Source organism: Chanodichthys erythropterus, chromosome 2, assembly GCF_024489055.1.
Source record: "Chanodichthys erythropterus isolate Z2021 chromosome 2, ASM2448905v1, whole genome shotgun sequence".
Taxonomy (NCBI): domain Eukaryota; kingdom Metazoa; phylum Chordata; class Actinopteri; order Cypriniformes; family Xenocyprididae; genus Chanodichthys; species Chanodichthys erythropterus.
Genome location: NC_090222.1, coordinates 16306195 through 16319122, shown reverse-complemented (window position 1 = coordinate 16319122; position 12928 = coordinate 16306195). Strand labels below are relative to the sequence as shown.

The following is a 12928-nucleotide window of genomic DNA, read 5'->3' as shown; positions in this document are numbered from 1 at the left end:
TTAATCCGTAGGGTTTAATATGGAGTTGGCTCACCTTTTGCAGCTATAACAGCTTCAACTCTTCTGGGAATGTTTTCCACAAGGTTTAGGAGTGTGTTTATGGGAATTTTTGACCATTCTTCTAGGAGCGTATTTGTGAGGTCAGGCAGTGGCCACACCATAATCCCCACTCTACCAAACTTTACACTTGACACAATGTACCGTTCTCCTGGAAACAGCCAAACCTAGACTCATCCATCAGATTGCCAGACAGAGAAGCGTGATTCGTCACTCCAGAGAACACATGTCCTCTGCTCTAGAGTCCAGTGGCGGCGAGCTTTACACCACTGCATCCGACGCCTTGCATTGCACTTGGTGATGTAAGGCTTGGAAAGGCTGAGGCCTGGCCATGGAAACCCGTTCCATGAAGCTCTCTACGCACTGTTCTTGAGCTAATCTGAAGGCCACCAAAGTTTGGAGGTCTGTAGCTATTGACTCTGCAGAAAGTTGGCGACTTCTGCGCACTGTGCGCCTCAGCATGCGCTGACCCCGCTCTGTGATTTTACGTGGCCTACCACTTCATGGCTGAGTTGCTGTTGTTCCCAATTGCTTCCACTTTGTTATGATACTACTAACAGATGACATGTAATATTTAGTAGTGAGGAAATTTTACGAATGGACTTATTGCACAGATGACAACCAATCGCGGTAACACGCTTGAATTCACTGAGCTCCTGAGAGCGACCCATTCTTCCACAAATGTTTGTAGAAGCAGTCTGCATGCCTAGTTGCTTGATTTTATACACCTGTGGCCATGGAAGTGACTGGAACACCTGAATTCAATGATTTGGAGGGGTGTCCCAATACTTTTGGCAATATAGTATGCACTACTGCACTAGTTTATAGAAAGCCGTGTGAACTGCTAAGTACAGTATATGCTCTACTTATGAAGATTTTTTCATTCTTTAAAACTGGGCAGTGAGTGACCTTAACAAAGTGATAATATGCACTTTATAAACTTTAAATCTTTTCAACAGTTTGCAAGCTTAGTCAAGTGTGAAAAAAAGTTAAAATCAATCAATCAATCAAGAGTATTTATATAAAATAATAAATACTTAATATAATAAAAAAATAAATTTAAGATGTTTTTCTAAAATAAAAAAATCAATTTTGAAATTATAAATATTTTTGATAATTTTCACAAAATATTTTGTTTACATTTTCTTACAAAAAAGAAAATACTGATTAATGATGACTAAATAAACAGCTAAATAATCATCCACTCCTAAAACAAAGTGTAGCATAGATATCAAAGAGGGCAGACAAGATCTGTCAAATATCAGAGTCAGAGATTCATCACAAAGATATTATCAGAAATATCAATATACACTGCCCGTGCCCAGCCCCCCAAAAAAGTCGCTGTTTGGATTTTAATAGGAAAATACTTAAGAGTCTATGAATGGATCATTATAACAGTGATTTTTATGTTTCTAGCATGTTATATGTTTGGCGACGGTTCTTTTAACCCTTAAAGATGGAGTGTGTAGCTTTTCATTTCTTAAATAACCATGTAAGAAGACACATCATGGCCATATTCCAGGATGTCACCAGGGTTAAAATTGTGAAAGAATGGTTGGGAGGGAGCATGAAGAATCATTTTCACACATGAATTGGCATCTTTGAGTCCACACCTTAAATTCATTGAAGGTCTTGGGGGTGTCTGTTCTCGCAGTCCAGAGTTACAATGTCAGAATTGCGAGTAATAAAGTCAGAATTGTGAGTAATAAAGTCAGAATTGTGAGTAATAAAGTCAGAATTGCAGGATATAAACTTGAAATTTTGACTTTTTTCTTTTTGCATTTCTTACTTTTTTCTCACAATTGCGAGTTTATATCTTGCAATTCTGGCTTCATTTCTCACAACTGCGAGTTTATATCTTGCAATCCTGACTTTTTCTTAGAATTGTGAGTTTATATCTCACAATTCTGAGAAAAGTCAGGATTGTGAGATAAAAAGTCGCAACTACCCATTTTATTTTTTTTATTCAGTGGCGGAAACAAGCTTCCAAGAACTTTTTGTGCAATGAAAAGGTTCCACAGATGTTAAAGGTTCTTCATGGAACTACAGATGCCAATAAAGAGCCTTTAATTTTAAGAGTGATTGTTAAATAAGTTATCTGGGTGTTTTGCTCTGGAAAGGCAAAGCCCTGTAGAACAACTTTAAGTATCTATTAAAGTATTGAACTATCTAGCACAAAGACTTGCTCTTTGTTGGCTCCACCACACTGGGGAATCTGAGGGCCGTTCCTAATTGCTTGCAGGAATGTGAAGGAATAGATAAAAGGAGCTGAAAATGCTTTTTAGTGCCTCACGTGCACAACGCTGGCATTCACACCAGATTAAGGTCAAATAATGGCACCTGTACACACATTTGTCTTAAACATGACGTAAATCTCAAAAACTCGTCTTACTGGTACATGACAAAGGTGCACAATGGCAGTTGAAAGAATTGAGGTGGGTGATGTGTTTTCACGGTTGCCTACACAAGGACTCTCAGCCTATTGTGACAATATACTAAAATCTATTCAGATTAACAAGAGGCTTTGTTGTCTATAAAAACACAGACACCTGTCAAGTCAGTTTCCTCCTCGAAGGAGCATGTGTAAGGAGCAACCAACAACTGAAAAATTGTTGCAATATAACGTAATATGCATATGCTTGATGTAAATGTGAGGGAGTCAAGGTCTGTACTTCATGCTGATGACAGCTTATAATTGGTGAAAAATTCTATGATTTTCTATCAGTGTCATCTCAACCCTGTATTTTTTTTTTCTTCTGTGAACTTCCAGGCTCCAAAATGATCTTAAAAGAATCATAAAAGTATTCCACATAATTTGTTCACAGCTCTAAATACATAGTTGTGTGACAAATACACTGAAGTTTAAGTTATTCTCTGACAATCTTCTCTCTTGAATCTCTTTTGCACTTGTATGAAAAAAAAAAAAAAAGAGAAATAAAAAGTAATAAATAACAACCAAAGTCATTTGACATCAAAACTTCTTATAACAAATAAAAATTAGAATGCACACCAGGTTTGACATCACAGACGCAAAATGACATTGGTCGTTGCATGTCACATAACCAATGCAGACATAATCAAATTTTTTTCCTCACATAAATTGAACTTTATTATACTTATTTGGGTCAATGACGTGACAATTTTTTTTTTTTGTCCAAAGGCCTTAAAGGGGCCATGTGTAAGATTTTCACTTTAATAAAGCATAAAAATACCCCAATATGTTTGCATATATTTGGGAAACATGCTAAATTCACCTACTTGTTTCTCAGAAAAACAATGCTACAGCCAGATATTCTACTTTGAAATGTGCGTTCCGTGTCAGAACGTCTGTCTCTGTTTTGGTCTGTGCGAAACCATGTGCTGCCAGTTTATCCAATAGTATTTCTGCATCACAGGTTGCCAGTTGGCGGAAAACACAGCGTATTGTAGCCATGGAAACCAGCAAACAAACTGGGTCAGAGAATCGCATATTCTACCTGACCTAAAAAGCCTCTGCATCCATCTAAAAATCTGTATAAATGACAGCATATTAAAACAGATAAATCAACTCATCAGCTTAAAGTGTGTAAGTCTCCTCAGCTTTCATTGTCAATTGCGCTCGCTATTGTTGCGCGTCCTCAAGCTGGCAACCCACGTCTTTGAAGGAGGGGAAAGGGGCAGTGGTGTATAAAGTACTCGAAAACCATACTTGAGTAAAAGTATAGATATCTTGCCAGAAAATGACTTTGGTAGAAGTTAAAGTTGCTGTTTAGAATGTTACTTGAGTAAAAGTTTTAAAGTATGTGATGTTTTTTGTACTTAAGTATGAAAAGTATTTTTTTGATATTAAATGTACTTAAGTATTGAAAGTAAAAGTACAAGTAAATGTAAAATACAAAAGGAGCAAAAAAATATTAAAAATTGTTGTATACACAGTTTGAGCAGCAAGATTGTGTTGAGTTTTAACTCTCTTACATTTTGTTTCTTTAAATTGGCTAAAGGTTTATTGTAATTTTTATACATAAAAAAATACTAATATATTAATTATACATTGATGATTTGTTCATGTTAATTTACAGTGCATTAATAACTAATGCAAGAGACAACTTTAAAATGTAAATGATGAAATTAAAAATGAACAATACTTTTATTAACCTTATTTAATGTAAAAGATGTACTCTTATTGTAAAATGTTACTATTTCATATAAATCCAAACAGTCATGCTTAAAAATTACCATCTTTACACACAAAGGCATAGCATGGGTCTATTATATGTGTACTTTCACACATTATTTGGCTCTATTTTAGAAAAATTTATGATTATCTAATCAAAATATGTGTTACAGTGCCGATAAAAACTGAAATTGAATAGGCTACATTTCTGATTTGTTAAGCTTCTGTCGCTGTATGAGAATACAGTTTAAATATGCAACTTCGCCGGATAATGAATGCATAACAGCGAACAAATAGTTATAAACTAATGCAAATGAATGGTAACAATCCTGACATTAAACAGTTGGTGTTGTTTTTTTTTTTGTCACATTCTTTTAACCGCTTGAGGTTTCTACTAATGTCTCAGCCTCGACGACAAACATACTGTTCTCCAGTAATGCAGCATCTAGTCAACAAACTAATTACTTTATAGTGATATGAAAACATGTACTGCAGTGTACATTGTATAACATGCCGTTTTGTTGTCCGTTTAAATCGTTTTGAAGTGATCCGCTCTGTGCAGCGCGGAGCCTCACATCACGTGTCAAAAGAAACCATACGAGGCATCAGTGATAGTTTTTATTTCGCCTCTAGATGCCGCTCTCATAATGTCTCGTAATCTATGCTCGTAATGACAGTGCACTCTTCTCAGCCTCTCCAGCAACAGACGCAACCCGGAAAATTAAATCAACCGCGGTTGTGCGAGCACTTGTTTGCACATGCTTGCTTGCAGTCTGTGTTCTTCCGACTTTATTTTGTAGTAAGTAACGAAAATGCTTTGGGAAAATGTATCGGAGTAAAAGTATATAATTTATTTAGGAAATGTAGTGGAGTAAAAGTAAAAGTTGACAGAAATATAAAAACTCAAGTAAAGTACAGATTCTCCCAAAAAATACTTAAGTACTGTAACGAAGTATTATTACTTCGTTACATTACACCACTGGAAAGGGGCAAACAATATTTTGAATTTGGACTGCTATACCTATGTCATTCCTATATAGAGCCCCTTTAATAATAATAAAAAACAAAGATATGACATCCAAAGTGTGTAAGGTAGAACAACTAGATCTCTTTTATTGTATCCAAAACGTTTTAATTATATTTTGCTACATATAATGGTATTTTAAAGATTTCAATGTTTCAGGTCCATCTATCACTGTTTTCCATGTTTGTAAAGTTAAGGCGTTGACATACGATCTTCCGACCATCAGTATTTGCACCGTGTGTGCCCGCCTTTAGTTCGTGGAGCAAGTATATAGGCTGTGTACACGGCTTTTAAAAATGGCGGGTGCTGGTGTTTCTTGTGCGTTCGACATATCAGTGTACACCTACGTCACTGGTAGCTATTTTTATGCTGGGTTAGACCTTTTACATTCTGAAGTAGTCGTGATTCACCTCTCATAATGTGACATGCTCATGACACACCTCTTAAACATGCAGAATAATGGATATTTTTCCTTGTAATCGCACCTTTGAGCGATTACGAAAGCGTGGAATCTGTAATCGTAATTGCGATTAGAAATTTGGTTAATTGTGCAGCCCTAATCAAGTCATGCCGTCAATATCCTGTGGCATGATGTGACATCATTGAGACACCTGCAAAGGATCACATGGTTGTGAAGCAAAGTAACTAACTCTCTTTTAACTATTTGAAAAATTCAATTTTTTTTACGCATGTCCCAAAATATAAGGTCATTTGGTACAACCATTATAAAACATGGAAAATGTTGTGATATTTTAACTTGTACTAAATATAAAATGTTCAATGGTCCCTTTTTAGCTAGCTAGCTAGATATCAGCCTGTTAGCATTGTTTGAAAATATCGTCATTCGGTATAACCAAAAGTGTCATTCTGTAAAACCGAAATTTTGGTTAAACCAGATTACTTTTTTGGTGACAAATTTTGTCCATCTTTTAAAAAAATGACAAAAGCAGTGTTAATTAATTATAAAAAAAAAACACAATCTCATTGTTAACACTTAATACAACTTCAAAATTAATTACATCTCCATTATGTTTATGTAAATCATCATCTACTTTTGTTTTCACACACACAAAAAAGCATGACATTGGAAGATATAAATGACGATTTTGTTATTTTGGGGAACTGTTCCTTCCATTGTACAGATCCAGACTACTAACTCAAGCTCGTTTGTAAATCATCCTACATGAAGGACTTCCACATATCACATATTCATAGAATGTACAGTGTCAACCCTCAAACTCACACAAATCACAACAAACAAACACAAGCTTGTTATTTTCCAAAAACCTCTTCCTCAATTGGGCTTATGCTGAACTGTGGTGATGATGTGTACCATGTGTTTGTCAACTCAAAAACAGGTTGTTCAGGGAGGTTACCAATGGTAGCAACCATGACGGGAAGTGGTTTTTATCACATCAGTGTTGTCCTCTGAACAGCACACTCAAGAGGAAGTGGTCTGACAGAAAGGCAACACTGCTCTAACAGCCAAATGAAAAGAAAAAAACAAAAAGGTTGGCACAACATTACAATACAGCAAGATCATCAGAATGACATGACATTAAACTTAACTGTTCTTCTGCGATTGTATACTTCTGCCTCAGATGGGGAAAGAGTATTTGGTTCTAAAGCCAGGCAACAACATGCATTCTTCTTATCATAGCATTATATACATTAAACACTTATCATATACATTAAACGCTTGCTCAACAGTGGACTCTGCAATCTATTTCTCATTAAAAGGGTTTAACGCATACAGAAATTGAGAAACATGTTTAAAATAATCTAGACTCACGTGTGATGAAGACTCTTATCATAACAGCCTATAAAAGCTGTTTAATTCTACATGAAATGGGTCCCCTCATGGGGGCGGCCATCTTGAGATCACTTGACCACCCAATATTATTTACTCTATCTTAGTAGCCTTTCTGTAATCCTGTACTTCTTCACTAAATACATTAATCATGTCTGACTGCAAATGGCACATTTCTACAACATTAGATTTCATGTAATGCTACATCCACACCACTAGGTGTCAGTAAGTCCAAGATGAGTGTCATATTGATCAACATCAGAAATAAAAAAAAAAATACTAAATACATCTTTAAAGTTACAATGAAACAGAAATTGCAGTAGACCTCCATATTGTGATGTACAAATTATCTGGAAAAAAGTAGGGCAGGAACTTGGTTCTATGCATCAACTACTGTTTGGCTCTTGAGATGTGGGCGCTGCACTCAAAAATGAAGCCAGAAGAAAGCAAGCTTGCTGGAATGGGGTTTTCACCAGAAAATCCAGGTATGATTTTTTTATTAAAAATGATGAGGTCAAAAAACATGGATGAATTGTTTTAGAAAATATATTGGGTGTATTTTAATTTAAAGGTGCCATCGAACATTTTTTTACAAGATGTAATATAAGTCTAAGGTGTCCTCTGAATGTGTCTGAAGTTTCAGCTCAAAATACCCCATAGATTTTTTTAAATTATTTTTTTAATTGCCTTTCATTTTGGGGCATAATTAGAAATGCGCCAATTCAGGATGCGGCCCCTTTAAATGCTCACGCTCCCCGCCCACAGAGCTGGCGCTTGCCTTAAACAGTGCATAAACAAAGTTCACACAGCTAATATAACCCTCAAAATGGATCTTTACAAAGTGTTTGTCATGCATACTGCATGCATGCGTCGGGTTATGTGAGTATAGTATTTATTTGGATGTTTACATTTGATTCTGAATGAATTTGAGGTTGTGATCCGTGGCTAACGGCTAATGCTACACTGTTGGAGAGATTTATAAAGAATGAAGTTGTGTTTATGAATTATACAGACTGCAAGTGTTTAATAATGAAAATAATGACGGCTCTTGTCTCCGTGAATACAATAAGAAACAATGGTAACTTTAACCATATTAACAGTTCATTAGCAACATGCTAACGAAACATTTAGAAAGACAATTCACAAATATCACTAAAAATATCATGTTATCATGGATCATGTCAGTTATTATGGCTCCATCTGCCATTTTTCGCTATTGTTCTTGCTTGCTTACCTAGTCTGATGATTCAGCTGTGCACAGATCCAGACGTTCTGCCCTTGTCTAATTCCTTGAACATGAACTGCATATGCAAATATTGGGGGCGTACATATTAATGATCCCGACTGTTACGTAACAGTTGGTGTTATGTTGAGATTCGCCTGTTCTTTGGAGGTCTTTTAAACAAATGAGATTTATATAAGAAGGAGGAAACAATGGAGTTTGAGACTCACTGTATGCCATTTCCATGTACTGAACTCTTGTTATTTATCTATGCCAATATAAATTCAATTTTTAATTCTAGGGCACCTTTAAATGCCAATTTTAAACTAACAACCAGACTTTCTAATATAATTGCAATTGATACAAAAAAAGCTTAAAGAAGTCAGTCCGTCCTAATTTTCTAGCTTCCTACGAGACCTCATTACATGGGGGGGGGACACAGGACTCATTCTACGGTCAAATAACTTGCATAATAGGTGAGGAGAGGTTTAAATGGGTTTAAAATAGAGCACAGCGGAAATAGAGCCCATAGGAAAAACAAGCAAATTTTCAACTACGGCCCTTATCCAGTAAGAATATCAGCAGACAGTAGCCAGCAGAGACATTAAAATGTGGTTCAAACAGGATTCAAAATGTCAAACATGCGGGGGAAACTAACCCATAAATATGAGTGTACAAAAACCTTTTATCACATTTATGTCATTTTTTGACAGTGCAAATGTGGAAAATGTTAGAGTCCATCTACTTTGCATGCCTGGTGTGGATTTCTGTCAGCTGTATGTGAGCAGCTATTAATAAATGGGAATGTAATGACAAAGGGTTCCTTTTTGGATTATATCATAAATGAGATCTTGAGAAACACTCCAAGCTATCTGGACAACTTTATGCCAATGGCAAGACCAAACTAGAACACTGCTGCATAATTCATACACCTGCTATTCCATGCAATCTGCTAACTATACAATATTTTAGAGTGTGAGCACCAAATTAAAACAGTGATCTGCTAGAAAACATTTCTCTATGGTGACCCCTGGTGCTTCTTGTATCCTGCACCTGCTGTTTTAGTTACCATGGTAGCCATTCATAAAGAACACTTCTCATAGTGAGCCATTACAGCTGACTTCAGCTGCTGACCATCATGACAGAGTTTCAGATGGAATACATGGATGTCTAACTTCACATTTTGTTTTAACAATATAAAATAATCTCTCTCATATATGCAGGAGTGCAATTCGGTCTTTGTATACACCGCCAGAGGGTGTAGTCAACAACCATTCTTCTTGGGGGATATATATTTCTTGTTCATAGTGAAGAGAAGGGTTCTTCCAGATAGTTTGTTTCAATAAACCAGTTGAAAAATGATTAAGCGATTCTTTTATGTCATAACATAACCCTGCGTGTAATATTACATATTCTAAAGATCTCAGAAAAAAAGCCATGGTAGCACATATTGATGTTGATTAAACAGTAAAAAAAAAAAAAAAAAAAAAAAAAAAAGGGAAAGTACTGGCAAAACATTACCTGCTGATAATCTATTTTTTGTTGATTAAGTTTTATTATTCATAGTTTGCATTGTAATTTCATGGGCCACGGGTCAGTTTGTTGCAACCATGTTTTATCTCATAAAAACAAAGTCATAAAACAGCTGATAAAACTGTCAACTGTCAAACAATAAACAGACAATTTTAGACTCAATTATACTGCTCAGGCCATAGACTGTAAAAAAGATGAACAACATATTTCCACTTCCTTCCACTCCAGAAAAATGAAGCCATAATATCCATGGAATAACAGTTGACATCTTGCACCAATTATGTCATTTGGAGCCCGAGTCTGTGCAGTAGTGATCCTGAGGTGGAGTCGCAGTATCAAGGTCCTGCCCATACTTCCGCCCCCGCAGAATTAATCAAATACACAGCCAATCAATCATGATGTCCCACCCTGTTTTTATAGCATCAAATAACTAACTTAAACCAAACTTGTTGGAAAAACAAACATTCGAACATACGTCAGGATGATAAGGACAAAAAATAAATAAATAAATAAAGTATTTGAAGTGTAATTGGATTTTTTGTCACATTCGATTAAATAGAGAGGGCGGGGTTTATGACCTATACATCAGCTAGCCACCAGGAGGCGATCAAAATGCTTTAGCTTCACTCTATGGCCGCATCCGAAAATTGGATACTTCCCTACTGTGTATAGTAGACGAAAAACATGTGACAAATGAGAATGACAACATGCCGGATGTAGTACGTCCAGATTACATTGATACTACATACATTCATACTATATAGAACATACTCTTTTTAGCAGTCATGAAGTAATTACTTATTCAAAATAAGTACCTACTAAAGAGTATGCGATTGATTTCGGACACTTTTCAAAACGCGTGCAGCACACTTGGCTCAAACCAATTCGTGAACTATCATTTAGACCGAATCTTATGTGAACAAATCGTTAGTAGCCAGTTTAACTGATTCAATTAAAAGATCTGACTCAAAACAAAGATCCGTTCGCGAATTGGACATAGCTTATTGAGAAGTAAATCAAAAACATTCCAGCAATGACATAGAAAATAAACTAAATACATAAACAATTCAAATTTAGTTGAAGTATGCATGGTAATGTAATTAATTCATGTTTTAAAATTAAAACATTAAAGCTGATGTTTGCAACTTTTTTTGTGTTCAAAAATTAATAAAATTATATAATGAGAATGTACAACATGAATCCATTTTCCAAACCGTGTTTTTGCCTTACCCTGAATCATTATGGTACACTTATAATTAGGGGTGTGCACAAATAGTCGAATATTTGACCTGTAATTAATATTCGAAAAATAAAAATGCTATTTGAATTTTACTGCGTTGCTTTGCTGGCCGTAAATGCAGTGAATCCATGATAAATCCTGAGCACTAAAACTCGCAGTTATAACTAAATGCACCGGGTGGCGCTGTGGAGCGTTTAACAAGTTCATTTTATTTGATCGTCACATAATGTTGTCGTCTGCCTCGTGAAGTTTGTAATTACTTAGATGAAAATGATCTTACACAATTGAATTACTTTTGATCAAATTATTGAAACTGAGTTATCATAATATCAACACCATATTGAGAAAGCACATGAAATCTAAACACCCGTCGAATGAGGAAAGATAGCTGTCCATTAACTTACTGCATTCACGACAGGTAAGTGCAGCTGTAACCCGAATGAGCCTGTAAGAACTTATCTAATAGCAAAATGATTTCCTTTAAGTTTTGTCGAGGGAGATATATTTACGAACAGAAATCGCAAAGTGCTTTTGTTAGAAACTTAGCTTAGCATACCGTTACGCATTATCATTATCTTGTTTCTGCAATGTCTGTTGCGGCTCGTTTTCTCAACCGAGCATGTGGATATTATTGTTTTTCTCAACATGAACATGTGAAACAATATGAAAACGATAACCATACCATATAACGTTACTGACTCGAGTGTATGAACGTTTTGTACGATAACTGCCGCTGTCTGCTTTATAAGCGTTTTTCCCGTTCGCGCTGCTTGAGCTTAAATGTTTTTGCTCTTTATATATAGTATTTGTTTTTTTTTTTTTACACATATTGTTTAATGCTTTGAACTAAAAGAAAAGCTTAAAATATAACGTAAGCTTGTTTTGCATATTGCCTAATCGTGAGCTTGTTCAGGTTACAAAATCTTGATGAATTTAAAAAAATAACGTCCTTTTCGTTTAACCTCATTTAAATAAACGAATATTCGAATATTCGTTTTTTTACGAGCCCAAATATTCGAATACAATATTTTGGAAAAATGCCCATCCCTACTTATAATAAGTGTTTATATTCAGACTATTTCAGACTGGACTGGTAGGACCTGCCGCAGAGTATCACAGTAACTGCGTGACTCGCCATAGACATACACGGAGAGAAGTAGCTCCAGCTACAATGTTCTTCCGCAAGACGAGTGCAGTTCTGTTTATTAACCACTAGAGGGCCAAAAATCGCAGACTACAGCTTTAAATAGCCTAATACATTGCTGTTAATTTAGGTCAAATAACGAACCACAGAACTCGCAAATCATGTTGCATATGAACAAGAGACTATTACACGACACCGTTTTCAACTAAAAAACTTTTTATGCGTTTTGGCCGTTTCTTTACACGACAACGGCATTTTGGGGGCCTGAAAACACAAACTTTTGAAAACCGATTTCAAAGTGGAAGATTTTGAAAACGATACCGTTATTATCTCCTTGAAAACTACAAAAACGCGAATTTATGGGAACGGTGACATCATGCGCATGCGTATTACGTGTTCAGTCTATGTGCATAGTTTTTCTTTACAAAGTGACATCGCCAACTACTGGCCTAGCATGGATAATACAGCGGTTTTAATCGTTTTTGCGAGTCAGTGTGAACGGGGATCGTTTTGACAACGTTGTCATCTATACGCAAAAAAAAGCAAAAGGAAAAACTTTAACGTTTTTAGTACATCATTGTCGTGCAAACGTACCCTAAAAGACGTGAGGAGGAGGAAGCATGACATTACCTGGCTCACACAGGTAAACACTAAAACTGTAAACATCAAACTGTTCTGTTGTGATGAACTCTTAATTGTGCTTAGCCAAAATATCATCAGTCCTTGTCATCACAACTGTCAATCT

At 35.8% G+C, this 12928-nt stretch overlaps 1 protein-coding gene across 3 annotated transcripts in view; it reads right to left on the bottom strand.

The window, feature by feature from the left end:
* The window catches only part of nbeal2 (neurobeachin-like 2), an 84130-nt gene that overhangs the window by 70379 nt on the left and 823 nt on the right, over window positions 1–12928 (bottom strand). The window lies entirely within an intron of this gene.